The sequence below is a fragment of the Maylandia zebra genome, linkage group LG3, assembly GCF_041146795.1.
Source record: "Maylandia zebra isolate NMK-2024a linkage group LG3, Mzebra_GT3a, whole genome shotgun sequence".
Classification (NCBI taxonomy): domain Eukaryota; kingdom Metazoa; phylum Chordata; class Actinopteri; order Cichliformes; family Cichlidae; genus Maylandia; species Maylandia zebra.
This window is the reverse complement of record NC_135169.1, coordinates 40,601,678-40,614,071: the sequence shown is the minus strand read 5'-3', so window position 1 is coordinate 40,614,071 and position 12,394 is coordinate 40,601,678. Positions and strand designations below refer to the sequence as shown.

Below are 12,394 nucleotides of genomic sequence, written 5' to 3'. Positions count from 1 at the left end.
ATACTCCAAAAATCTATGTGCTGGCTTGACATCACACATTACAGAGCTGATGGCAAACTTACATGTGACCTTTCTGCATGTGCTACAGCTGTGAAAAGTTAACTGTGAGCAGGAACGTATTCATTTCCAAACACTTGGAGCTAAAGCACAGGGAAACACTGAAATGACTGTATGTATTAGTTTATGTCTCATAAAACAAAGCAGCTCAGGACTTTATGCGTCATGCATAAAAAGCCTTAGCCACATTGTTGGAGGGGGAAAAATATAATTCAATAAAGTCAAGATCTTGATGTCAAATAAATGAATAACTGGGATAAACTATTGCTTCATATTATGCATCACATTAGCATTCAATTTTGTCTACCTGAGCCTGCTCGTGTAGTTAGAGCATGTAAATGCCAAGATTAAACACAGGAGTTACAAAATACTGGATTTTAAATTGGTTATCTAAAGTCTCCTATAAGTACAAAACATCAAGAGTGCTTGCAGACACTTTTGCTTGGGAAAATGACAAGCTGAAGGTTACAGCAACTGCTAATCTACAACATTAGCTCCATGAGCAACTTGACGAGAGGCCAAGATTGGCATTTTTTCCCCGTCTGCTGTCTGTTAAGTGTTCTTTTCAAGTCAGTGAAGAACCTCTGTGTATTTTACAGAGTGTATCTCTAAGTATAAATATATTACGTAGAAAAATTCTTAAATGAATACACATAATATAGTCTATCGCATCTATGACAGGAAATCAGTCGTATCAGTGAAAAATATATTTCATATTTATTCAAAATCTTAACTTACCTGTCCCCATCGCCATTAACATACATGCACAAACACATGCATGAGTGACGATAATCAGTCCAAAACCTGATAACGTTAAAGATAAACCCCAAAGGGAAGAGTAAAATCCTTAGAGGGGCCTACCTTGAGGTCGAAGGTGTGAAAGTCATGGAGCATTCTCTCTCCCGAGACCTGTGACAGAGCAGGGGGGAGGGGGGGGGGAGACGTCAGTCATGATTACGCCTCAGTGCAATTACAGGGCAACTCCCCTGACAGTGATTGATCAATGAGGAACTCCTTTAATGAAGACAAGGACTCAGGGGCTTCCAGGAGCAAATTGGCAAAAGTAAGAAGTGGGAATAGTGTCCCAGATTGCCGAGCCTATAAGAGGATCATCCCGTCTGCAGCAGCAGTTCTTTGGTAGTGGCAGAAGTACAGTATTCACAGGTACATGCCTGACTTTAGCCAGCTGAAAGTAAATTAACTGCATTGATATTTAAAGTTAGATTATGATTGATTCTTGTCAACAATTTCTGTTGTGTAAGAATTTGTGCTGACACTAAGATAGCACAATTTTTGCAGTGTAGTGTTTAAACTATGGAGTACTATGTGGATATTTTGTGATACAGTACAACGTCTAGGATTTAAGGATGATAGTAATACGAACTTGGAAATGTAACGATGTACTATAAAGAAGTCTGCTGTTAACATGCAAAGATGCATCTTTGAGAAATCATCTCTGTGTTGTCTTTGAATGAAAATGCACATAAAGCTTTTGTGTATATATGTTTAAATGGGCACTTAAATGAAATGAAAATGTTTACCCTTACTGCTAACTCTGAGAGGTGTCCAGAGTTCGCTGATTCTATTCTAAGTTCCTTTACGAACTGCTAAGTTTCAGACAAAGTTGACACAGGGCTATGCCCACTATTATGATGTTGGCTCGCTTTAACTTTAAACAAAGAATGTGCGAAAAGAACTGAACCGTAGTCTAAAATAGCGCAGACAAATCCCTTTCCAAGTGTTGCTATATAAATGTGCGTGTAGTCATATTTAAAGCAGACTTTAATTAGTATAACATGGTTTTAATCTTCAGCCCTGACAAATGGAGCGATCCAATTATTGTGTTATTTGTCATCATCATCATCATGTGTGCCACATTTAACACACACACATAAGTTATCTGAGAGGATAAAACTGTAATAGCCACGTGTGGTCATGGTAAAGATTCACAGGGAGATGCTGACACGGGCTAGAGCAGGGGAGGGAAATTAATTTTCCCAAGGGGAAACATGGGAAACTGGGAATGTTGTTGGGGGCCGCACTAAAAAGCTTGTAAAGACATGGGAAGAGTATTTGCCCACCTCTGGCCCAGAGGAAACCTGACCCCAGATTTAACAGGGGGGTAGTTTAAAGTGCAAAACTAAAAGCTAAGAAAACGTCAGGATGGATACAACCTGACTTTAGAGATTAAGACTCGCAGTAGTATCTAGCCGCACCATGTGTTACCTTCTAAATGAAAGTGGGCTTCAAGCCACAGTGCTTCTGGGTGAGTTTTCTTGGGACAGCTGAAACAAAATTGGAGCTTTGTGCTAAGTCACATCAGCCTTGTGGTCATGGTAGAAAAAAAAACAACTTTTTAAAAAAAAGAAAAGTACACCATCACACACCATAGGGTCGTGTTGCTGCATTAGGCACAGTGTGCTTGAATCTGCAAAGGACACAATAAAATCAAGGTATCCAGGCAGTTGCTGGTCATGGTTTTTCCAACAGCATAATGAGATATAAGATAAAATGAATGAAAACAAGAATAAGTAGAAAACACTGGCTTGATGATATTTATTGGGCACATATCAGTAGTCCTGATGCACTTTAGTGCTTTTAACTCTGTTACACAAAACAGGCTGGGCTCAAGGGCCACTTAAACATGACTGCCTCAGTTGGACTGTCAAGAACAGCCTCATTGTTAAAACACCAGAGAACAAGGAAATCAGGCCCTTGAGGCAAAAGCTTCGTATGCCACTGTGTTGAAATTCAGTTCTTGATTTACACCTGCAACACTGTGTGCAGAAAAGTGGACTGCCTTGTAGTCTGACCTACCATAAGGGAGGACATATTTACTTTGTGTTCTATTCATGCCATGTACACAGGTGAGTAGGGCACTTGTCAAAACCAGACAGCCCTTCAAGCAAAACATCTGAATGACCCTTGAGGCACGTGCACAGATAATCAAAAGGACAGAGAAAGATTAATATGGAGACACATATGTTGATACTGCCAAAGAGGAGAAGTTCATACTGGAAGTTTGGACCTGAGTGGTATTCAAACTGGGAATGTGGGACTGGAGACACTAATTAAGAAGATCCACTTGTGTGGTATTAATAGGTGCATCTGCACTTGACACAGTATTTTAGGAAAACTCAAAGTGATCACACCTACACCTATCCTGAACTCTACAATTCAATTTTATTTAATGACACACATTATTTGTGTTATATGCAAAAAAGAGATAAATCCTGCCTCAAAGCTGCTTTTCTGGTAGTTCCCGATACAGCCGATGACTCCAAGACCACAGTTTTCTGTGATGATGCATATGCGCACACAAGAGGACTGAAAGAGATCTAGAATGAACACCAGAAGGCTGAAATTGAATAATTTAGAATTCAATTGCCTAAGAAGAGCTAAAGTTTAGCTACACAGGATCTATGGCAGAGAGGGAAAAATGTGTGTTTCCTGACTAAGTGCGGTTGGCATGTCGCTGCTGGAGGTTTAGGCTTTTGCTAGGCTAAATCTCTCACAAAAAGTGGATGCCAAGCGGGTAGTAGTTCGCATCGAAAATGCCAACTTGTCTGCAAACATTTGTCAAGTGGTAATAAAACTCAAATCACAGAAAACGTTCACTGGAGGGGGGGGGTCACTAATCAGTCTCTAGGTCCGCATTAATCGGACTTAATAAACTTGCCTGCCTCAGCAACTGTCCTCATTGTCCAGGAACCACACGCCAACCGATCGAGAAACACACTTAAATGGGTCCTTGGGCTGGTGTGACTGGGGTCTAATGTGATATCATTTCTTTATTGTTGATGAAGCACAAACATCTGAGTTATTTAAAGCTGGCTGTGCAGCTGTAAGTTCATACTTTAACCAGCTAAGACTATCTAAAGCGGTGGCCCCCAACCCCCGGTCCTTGAGTCGTTTGTTACCGGGCTGTGAAATTTATGATTTTCAGGGTTCGTTATTTTATTATCGTTTTTCTCGTTAACTCTGTTTCCCTGGTTGTTTTCCCATGTGTTATGAATAAATCTTCTTTTTTTTGGTACTGGTACTGGTTTCATTTTGTTGTATTTATCCGCGACACATTAAAGGCCGGTCCGTGAAAATATTGTCGAACATAAACCAGTACGTGGCACAAAAAAGGTTTGGAACTGCCACCTAACTCTGCTATCATTGAACATTCAGAGTTTAGCATAGCAAAAGTATGAAGCTCAATCACATATGTAATGGATTTTGTCATCTAGTGCTGTTACCCCTCCCCATCCGGCAGCAAAAAACTATGAGTATATATACTATAACTATAAGCTGGGATATCTTTAGTGTAACAGCTGCTCAGCTCGTAGCAGTTCTAAAACAGTCGGCTTTACTTTTGCTTTATACCGTTTGTCTGAACAACAACAGCTGTATTTTCATTTTACCAGTGTGTGTTGCACTTTGGTTCCCATAGAAACTAAGTCCAGTCACCCACCGATAGCGAGGGTACAACTCTGTGAGTGTCTATAGAGTGGATGCATTATAATAGATCTGACTGTGTCAGCCGTCTCTGGACATAATTGCCAGTAATCAGTACTTAGGCAGCGTGTTATGCAACATCAGGGCTGCCGTATATAGATCAGTTCTATCTCAAGTGACTTTTTTGAAACTGCGAACATTTAGTGCCATAAAAAAGTGTAGGCAGGACTCCATCACACCAGACTACATACTGTGATCATCGACTCTAAACACACGATTTGTCTGGGGGTTTGCTGTGCACTGTATACACAGTGTACTGTATAATATGGTGTAGCATACTCTAGGTGCTGGAAATACTGTGCCTGAAATCTGAAGACATCTACCTTTACCCAAAAAGGCTGAAAATACAAAGGATTACACCATTTGCTGTAAAAGGTTTCACATTTCTCACACACTTTATTTTGGTAAAGTCACAGAGACTTTGATAGAACAATCAAATTAGTTTGAAACATTCATGAATCTACGAGAAAGGTTGAATGTTTTTTTAAGCTTATTTCTGAATGTGGATTCTTTCAAGTTTAAAGCTATGATGCTATCAGATAATTTAAAACATGACTGAGGCGCAATTAGAACTTGAATAGCATAGATTAAAAGTATTGGGCTTTGACAGCGACGGATTAACTAAATGTGTCATGATCTCCTTCATGAACCAAAATTGCCCTTCCTAATTTACATTTTTGGTCAACAAGATTAAAACAAACTAGCAAGAGTCTGTTTTAAATCTGCTGGTTCTCAATCTATAAAATGTGCTCCACTTAGCGTTTACAGATGATAATTAACTTAATTTATATTCTTATTTATTTTTAGCTTTTGTTTTTGTCATTTAAAATATTGCTGTATAATTTAGACTAACTGGCTATTAGGTGAATGTAACAATTTTATTTTCACAGTTAAATGGGTCCTCAGGAGCTTCAAGAGCTAAAAAGGGCAATCATTTGCCCAGCGGACCTGCTTGCCTCAGCACTTAAAAGGGACACGTTTAAATGTCCAGCTTTCACCTGGGAATGGCCCACAAGGGGTACTCCTGAAGGGGGCTGGTGGGGCTGGGTCGATGCTGAGGTCCCAGAAAATTGCAAAGTCATCCATCACATTAATGAGTCATGTCACTTTATTTATTTAAAAAAGAAGACTTTTTCCATCCCTTGGATGTTCCCCACTATCATGATGCTGCATTTCATCAGTGCAGGCTGGAGTTAATCGAGGCAAAAGCAGGGCAAGACTCAGGCTACAGTAGTGCAGGTAGTCAGCCAAGTGGAGCTGATTACAGCTAAATGTCGCTCACTTGTATTCGAAAAGCAGTAATCCAAGTTTGGCTGAGCTTTTGGGATGCATATGTGGATGTGGGGTAATTTGGACTTGAAATCAGCTCTGGTTATTAGCAGTTGGGCAAGCTTTGGGCCAAAGGCGGCCCATTCATCACACTCGCAGCACTGGTCTGCGCAACCAGTTGTGCCAGATTGAGATCAGGCCAGGAAAAAGTTTGGTTTATGTAGTAAATGTCAGTTGAATAATGTCAGAAATTTTAGGTTATGGGGTTATAGGGGAAAAATACATAATATTTAGACTTTGTTTAAATTCTATATAACAATAGTACCAGAGCAGAAATTACAGTCTGAATTAAAACCCTCCCCCAGAAGATTAGTTGGAGGTTAAAGCGGAGTAGAGAGTTGCAGCCGAAAACTGCACTGCTGTCAGGATATGAGCTACCAAAACCGACAAGTATCAGGTTATAGTACATCAGACAGTGGCTTTATGGTGTGGTAGTTAACACAGCTGCTTACAAGGGAAAGCTTCCTAGTTCAATTTCGCCCCCCAGGGGTTACAAGCTAATGTATTCTTAATGTCGATCCAGAGCCCAGATAAATGATGTCAGGAAGGGCATCTGGTGTAACAAACATGAGGATCCATCCATTGTGGCCTCCCCTTGGGAAATAAGGAGGTAGCTCAAAGTATCTGTGAGGTTACACAACATCAGACCGGACAACGCCGATCAGTTTAGACAGCTTTGAAAGGGGTTGTTATTTAGCAAAAATGAAACAGCTCATGCAAGCACAACTTAACCTACTTCCTTCTTTGGACAGAAAAAAAGAAGAAAATATTGCCTGATATTCAAAAGGTTTTTTCCCCCTCGTCTAGTCTACATGTGCAAAGTTCCAGCTTTGCTTACAGATAGCCGGTATTTTGATATGATCAGCGTCATACAAGATCAACATGCTAGTTCATTTCATGGATACAGTAAGACAGGGATATTCAGCCTACATCTTTTATATTGAAAAGGAGAAGATATGCTTTACAGACATCTTGCTAGCCCACAGCTGAAATTCACAAACCTCAAGTTTACACGTGTCAGTTTGACAACATAATTAGCTTGTTTAGCTAATCAGATTTTTGCAGCAATATGCTAGCAACCAAGGCAATCACAAGGAGGTTTTTGCAAACCGGTTTGAGAGAATACATTTTTCCCTAAAGGGTCACTAGGGAAAAATAGGGGTCACTGAATGGTCTCTGAGTTTTTAGCAATCATTTTCCCCAGAGACTGCTATCAGCTTCCAGCAACCTCTTGCAACTGGTTGGAGAGTGCTAATTTTTCCCTCACGACTCGTGGTTGCCAGATAGTCATGGGCTAACCTCTAAGCCTGTACGACTGGGGGATTAATCGCTTGATCCTACACTGTCAGCATGCTTATCACTATGTCATGCGGTTTACATGTGAGCAAAATCTCAATTAAAGATTTTCTGACTCTTTCACAATGTCTGTCATACTGTGTTTTTCCTTTCATTTGCTCTGCTTTCCTTTCTACAATGTTGTTTTAATTACCAAACTCCATTGAATCAGTGAATTCATAGTCTAATTTACTGGTACAAACTACATGTTCATATTTGTGTAACACGTAGTAGCTCTCAATAATCCAAATAATTGTGCATAGTAGCAGCTGGTGAAAGTAACGCATAGAGTTTGCATCCCACGGGTAGAACAGTGGGTTGTAAAAGTTATGGCATTACCACCTGTGAGCAACGTACGCCTTGGCGCACTGCTGCCAGAAAAAGCCAAATCCAAAAGTCTTGCAAACACACTCTCTGTAAAGTTCCAGCTACAATATAATGTTTATAATATCACTGGCTTCCTCCCATGCTCCGTTTGCCTCGTGAAAACTCTAACACAGACAGGGTAGGGAGATTTAAATAGCAGTGTGAGGATATTGGAACTATATGACATTTCTCTTTCCTAGGAAATCCAAATCTGTGATATTACCATTTCAGGGCTGAACGGATTTAAAGCACGATAGACTGATATATCTCGGGACAGGGTGAAATAGATGAATCTCAAGTTATTTACCCTTTTTAATTGGAAATGTCTGTCACAGGGCAGCAAGCTGAATCCTATTCCAAACCATTACCTGTCTGCCTTGATTATTTCAAGGTATTTTAAAGAGAGTGAAGTGCTGAGTGTCAAACGTAGCTATTGAATTTATTCCTGTTGGATTTTCTAGGCTTAAAAACACAAGTGCTGAAGAGTAGAAAAGCTCGCAAAAGGTCAAGTTGTTAATCACATCACTACGTTTACTATTCACTGATTCACAGATGACGACTGACAAGATTTTGCTGACAGGAAATCCAAATAGTCTAATTTACTCTGAAGCTTAACTCTTTAGTTTTGACAACCCCTTGGAGTTTTTATTATTAATCCGTCACCAGTTGAGCATCAAACTTTTTTGTCCAACAATCTAGCAAGAAGTGCTATCCCTTAACAGGGGTGCGGGTTTGTTTTTTAATCGACTTAAACGAGCTGTGGTTTCCTTTGAGCAAGCCCGTGGGGCTTTGCTCATAATTGCTCCCCAGGGTCCTGTCAACAGTTTCTACCTGCTCTTGAGCTCTCATTCCAGGGCTGTCATCCTGGCTGTCTGGGCCCGTGAGTGACACTGTGGAATCACAGGATGAGCTCTGTCGAAGAATATCTCTGGCTCCAAAGGAGAACACCACTGGGACACTGCCAGCCCAGCTCATGATGTCACACTGTGACAGCGGCAACTTCTAAGGCTCAAAGCTGTTGGATGTAGACTGCCCAGGGACTGTGAGGGTTATCACAGGGCTGCCTTTGTGTACGTGCACAGAGTACGAGCAGGAAGTTCTCAGTAAAATGAGACTCAAATCCACATAAATGGAAACTGCCAAACATTGTTGTTCTCAAGAACTGTTTTGCTCTAAGTGTGCTCGGACGACAGTTTGACTGCCTCTGCAAAGGAACGGATGTGCAGCAAGCAGTTCAATGATCTCATCTCTTATTCATAAAATACTACAACTCTTGACAGTACCAACATCTCAGTATATGCTACTAAAAAATATACAAATTACAGCAAGAGCTGCAACAACAGTCACTCTAGTGTGCAGGAAAAAAATACTGTAGCTGACAAAAATCCTGATTTAAGCACTAGTAGTAACATGTTTTCTTTTTCTTGTCTTTTTTTTTTTTTACCTCTCAGGCAGCTGAAAATGTGTTTTGACTCTGACAGAACTAAAAGCAACACTTTTGTTTGAGTCATCTCTCCATGCAAACATGGATTGCGATTGGGCTTTGGCTGCATGTCCACAGTCTCCAACAGCAGCATATAAAGGCTCATTTGCACCATCTGCAGTAGAGGTGACAGGGGCAGCTCCACTGCCAAGGGGCTATTAAAAAACAGCAGAAGTACAGCTGCCACAGTCTACCTGCTCCTCTGTTTTGCCCTCTATGGATTTTTGTTCTTGGTTCAATTGCTCTTTGGGCAGCTTTTGAAGGGCAATGGTGAAGACAGAGACACTGTCACAGCAGGGATCAGCACTTGTTCTGTAATGTAGTGAGATACACATGGCGACAGGAGGTTGTGGAAAAGGTCTGCTTCACACAAGTGTGTCTGCATTTGGCTCCGGTGTTGTAGGTATAGCTGATTGGGCAGTATGAACAGGAAAAATAGCGTTTAGCTAGCATTTTAGCTAGCATTGTGGTTAGCTAGCATTGTGGTTAGCTAGCATTGTGGTTAGAAAAATCTCAGTAACTAAGGGATTGCTTGTCATGAAATTTTGTACAGGCATCCATTGGTCTCAAGAAGATAATTTCTGAGACTTTGGTTGTCTTTAGGATGTGTCAATAAAATGCCTAAATAGCTATCCCATTGAAATTTATAGCAGCTTTTAGCTAGCATTTTAGCTAGCATTGTGGTTAGAAAAACCTCAGTAACTAAGGGATGGCTTGTCATGAAATTTTAGACAGGCATCCACTAGTCTCAGGAGGATGATTTCTGAGACTTTTGTTGTCTTCAGGCTTTGTCAATAAAATGCCTTAATAGCTATCCCATGAATCGCATCGAAATTTACATCCACACTAACACTTTAACAACTTGATGATCCAGTTGGCACTAACTATATTAGTTTAATATTACATTTTTGACCAAATGGCTCCAAAGAAAAAAAATAGCACTTCAGTCATTACTAATATTAGCATTTTATAACAGTGACGCAAAGCGGTTATTTGCCTAAGTACTGTGTTGCATCACAATGCCGTTAGCATGACTCATATTCTTGTATTAGATTCTGTGTCAATGCTAAATTTCTGCCACATCTTTAGTTTGTTTAAACTCTGAACATCGGCGTCAAAGAAGAGACGAATATGTGCTTCAGCCTGCAGATGAACAGCTAGACAGCTGCAGGCAAATGTTAGTGTGACGTGCTTCTTTGTAAACTGCTGATGAAGTGAGGGGATTCCACTTTGACGGTAATTTAAGCACAGACATTTGAAGACAAGGCTATTCCACAAGGGTTGATTTTGTCCCTTCACATTTCTGTCAGGACCTCCCGCTTCCAGAAACTTCTTAACAAAGTTAGCGATCATCGGTGCAATCTGTCATGCTTTTGACGGTTTGATTGTTTCTGTGTTTTCACATGCAGAGGAGCGGAGAGGAAAAGAGAGCTTCATGTGTTGCTCAAGGTCCTTTTAGATACTCCCCATCCCACATCTCCCTGCACAATTAATTTTATCTTTGGGGTATTATCAAGAGGAAGCCTGGCAAAGCAGCATGACAGAAAAACGGTCCAGAACCCCAAGGCCCAGGGTGGGAATTAATCTGTTTGACAAGATCTCTCACAAACGATTTGCCTGGCTTTCCTTCAGTTGGATGTTGCCACTACCCTGCATATCTGAGGAGGTGAAGAATAAGCCTGTTCTAAACGCAACGCAGACTGAAATGAGTTTAAAACAGGGAAGTGAGCGGTGGCAGGGTGATGCTGATGTGTTGGCTCGACAGGTGTTACAGCAACCTTTATGGTATGCCTGTTAAGTGAGCATTAGCATTGTTCAGATCAACCATGCGTTCAAAATAATGAATTCCCATCGTGGCGGGCTGACATTGGCATTATTTTCGGAAACAAAAGCTTACTTTAGTCCTAAATCAAAACCCCCCAAAATCGGTTTGGCTTGTTTTACTCATGCTTTCAAAACTATTGACGTCGAGCAGACGTTTGATGCATTATCTGGGACGCAGAAAATTAATCAAAGTAATGATTGAATAATTATCTCAAGTGCAATTAATTAAACATGCCAATGAACTCATCTTGAACAGCTGTCCTTGCTGCACCACTTAATCACTTGTGAGAATTACCAAACACAAATGGAGGACGCAGAGTGCATGCAATAATCTCTGCAAAGTGCATTGTTTACAAACAGTAATTAATATCACACCGTGTATTAGCAGGCTAAGTGACTGCAGTGCACTTCTGTAATTGTACCAGTGAGACTTGGGTTTCTTCCCCACTCTTGCCTCAGACACCTCTTGTTAAGACAGGAGACAGATTACGAGACCGAGCAGAGACTTTCCAACTATTCCCTCTGATTTACAAGGTTTTTGATTCTGTGTTTTGCAGGTGACTCGGTGCCATAAAAAAAAAATGCAAATAACACGTCATTCCTCATTGCAAAATCCCTAATTTAACCCAAAATGGCCTGGACACCAGTAAAATGATAAATCACCCCCAGCCCAATTTGTATCCACACAGTGTAAAATTGATTTATTTTATGATCCAGCCTCAGAATGTGAAATACTTCCTGCTATATTTGTTGGCAAGAACTATCTAAAAGTGTAACTGAACTTTTGGCATCTCTAGTCTCTGGCTGTGGCCATGCCAAATATGGGAGTCTGCAGAACTGTATGATGAGGTAATCACATATAAGGCTTTCCTGGACATTGGCGCTTGACAGTCACAGCAGACTTCAGGAAATGGTCTGTGTGGTTCTGGCACATGCCATACGGTCCTGCGAAAAAGAAAGTCTGACTTCTGAAGCTTCGCCCAAACTGGGTCATGCAACAGAACAATGATCCCAAGCACAGCAGCAAATCCACAACAGAATGACTGAAAAAGAAAAGAGTCGAGGCATCGCAATGACCCAGTCAAAGTCCAGACCTCGGTCTGATTGAAATGCTGTCGTGGGACTTTAAGAACTCTGTGCATAAACAAATACTTGCAAACTTCAGTGAACTAAAGCGCCACTATAAAGAAAAAGTCCCCAAAAGTCTTTTACAACCAAGTCATGCAGAAATGATTCTTCTCCAAAGATTCTACAAGCTATTGAATCATGAGATCTACTTAATTTTTCACAGCACTGCATTGAGCCCTTTGAGAACAGGAAGAACGGCACCGAGCAGTAAACAGTCTTTAAAATGAAGAAATTATTAGCACACCTGGACAGCCCATCGGGAACAGCAGGTACAATTTGTTGTGTCCTCAGGGTGGGTTTGGACTGTCACAGATACTCAGCATGCCCGGCATTATTATCAAAAGCAGGTGTAATTTAATATTCCCGTTC

General features: G+C 40.8%; 1 protein-coding gene across 30 annotated transcripts in view; it reads right to left on the bottom strand.

Annotated features, from left to right (window-relative positions):
- The window catches only part of ptprda (protein tyrosine phosphatase receptor type Da), a 416,134-nt gene that overhangs the window by 204,499 nt on the left and 199,241 nt on the right, over positions 1–12,394 (bottom strand). For all 30 annotated transcript variants that reach the window (XM_012919961.3, XM_076881859.1, XM_076881856.1 and 27 more), the window contains exon 8: positions 919–966. The gene's annotated coding sequence lies outside the window, so the exon portion shown is untranslated. The remainder of the gene's footprint in view (positions 1–918; positions 967–12,394) is intronic.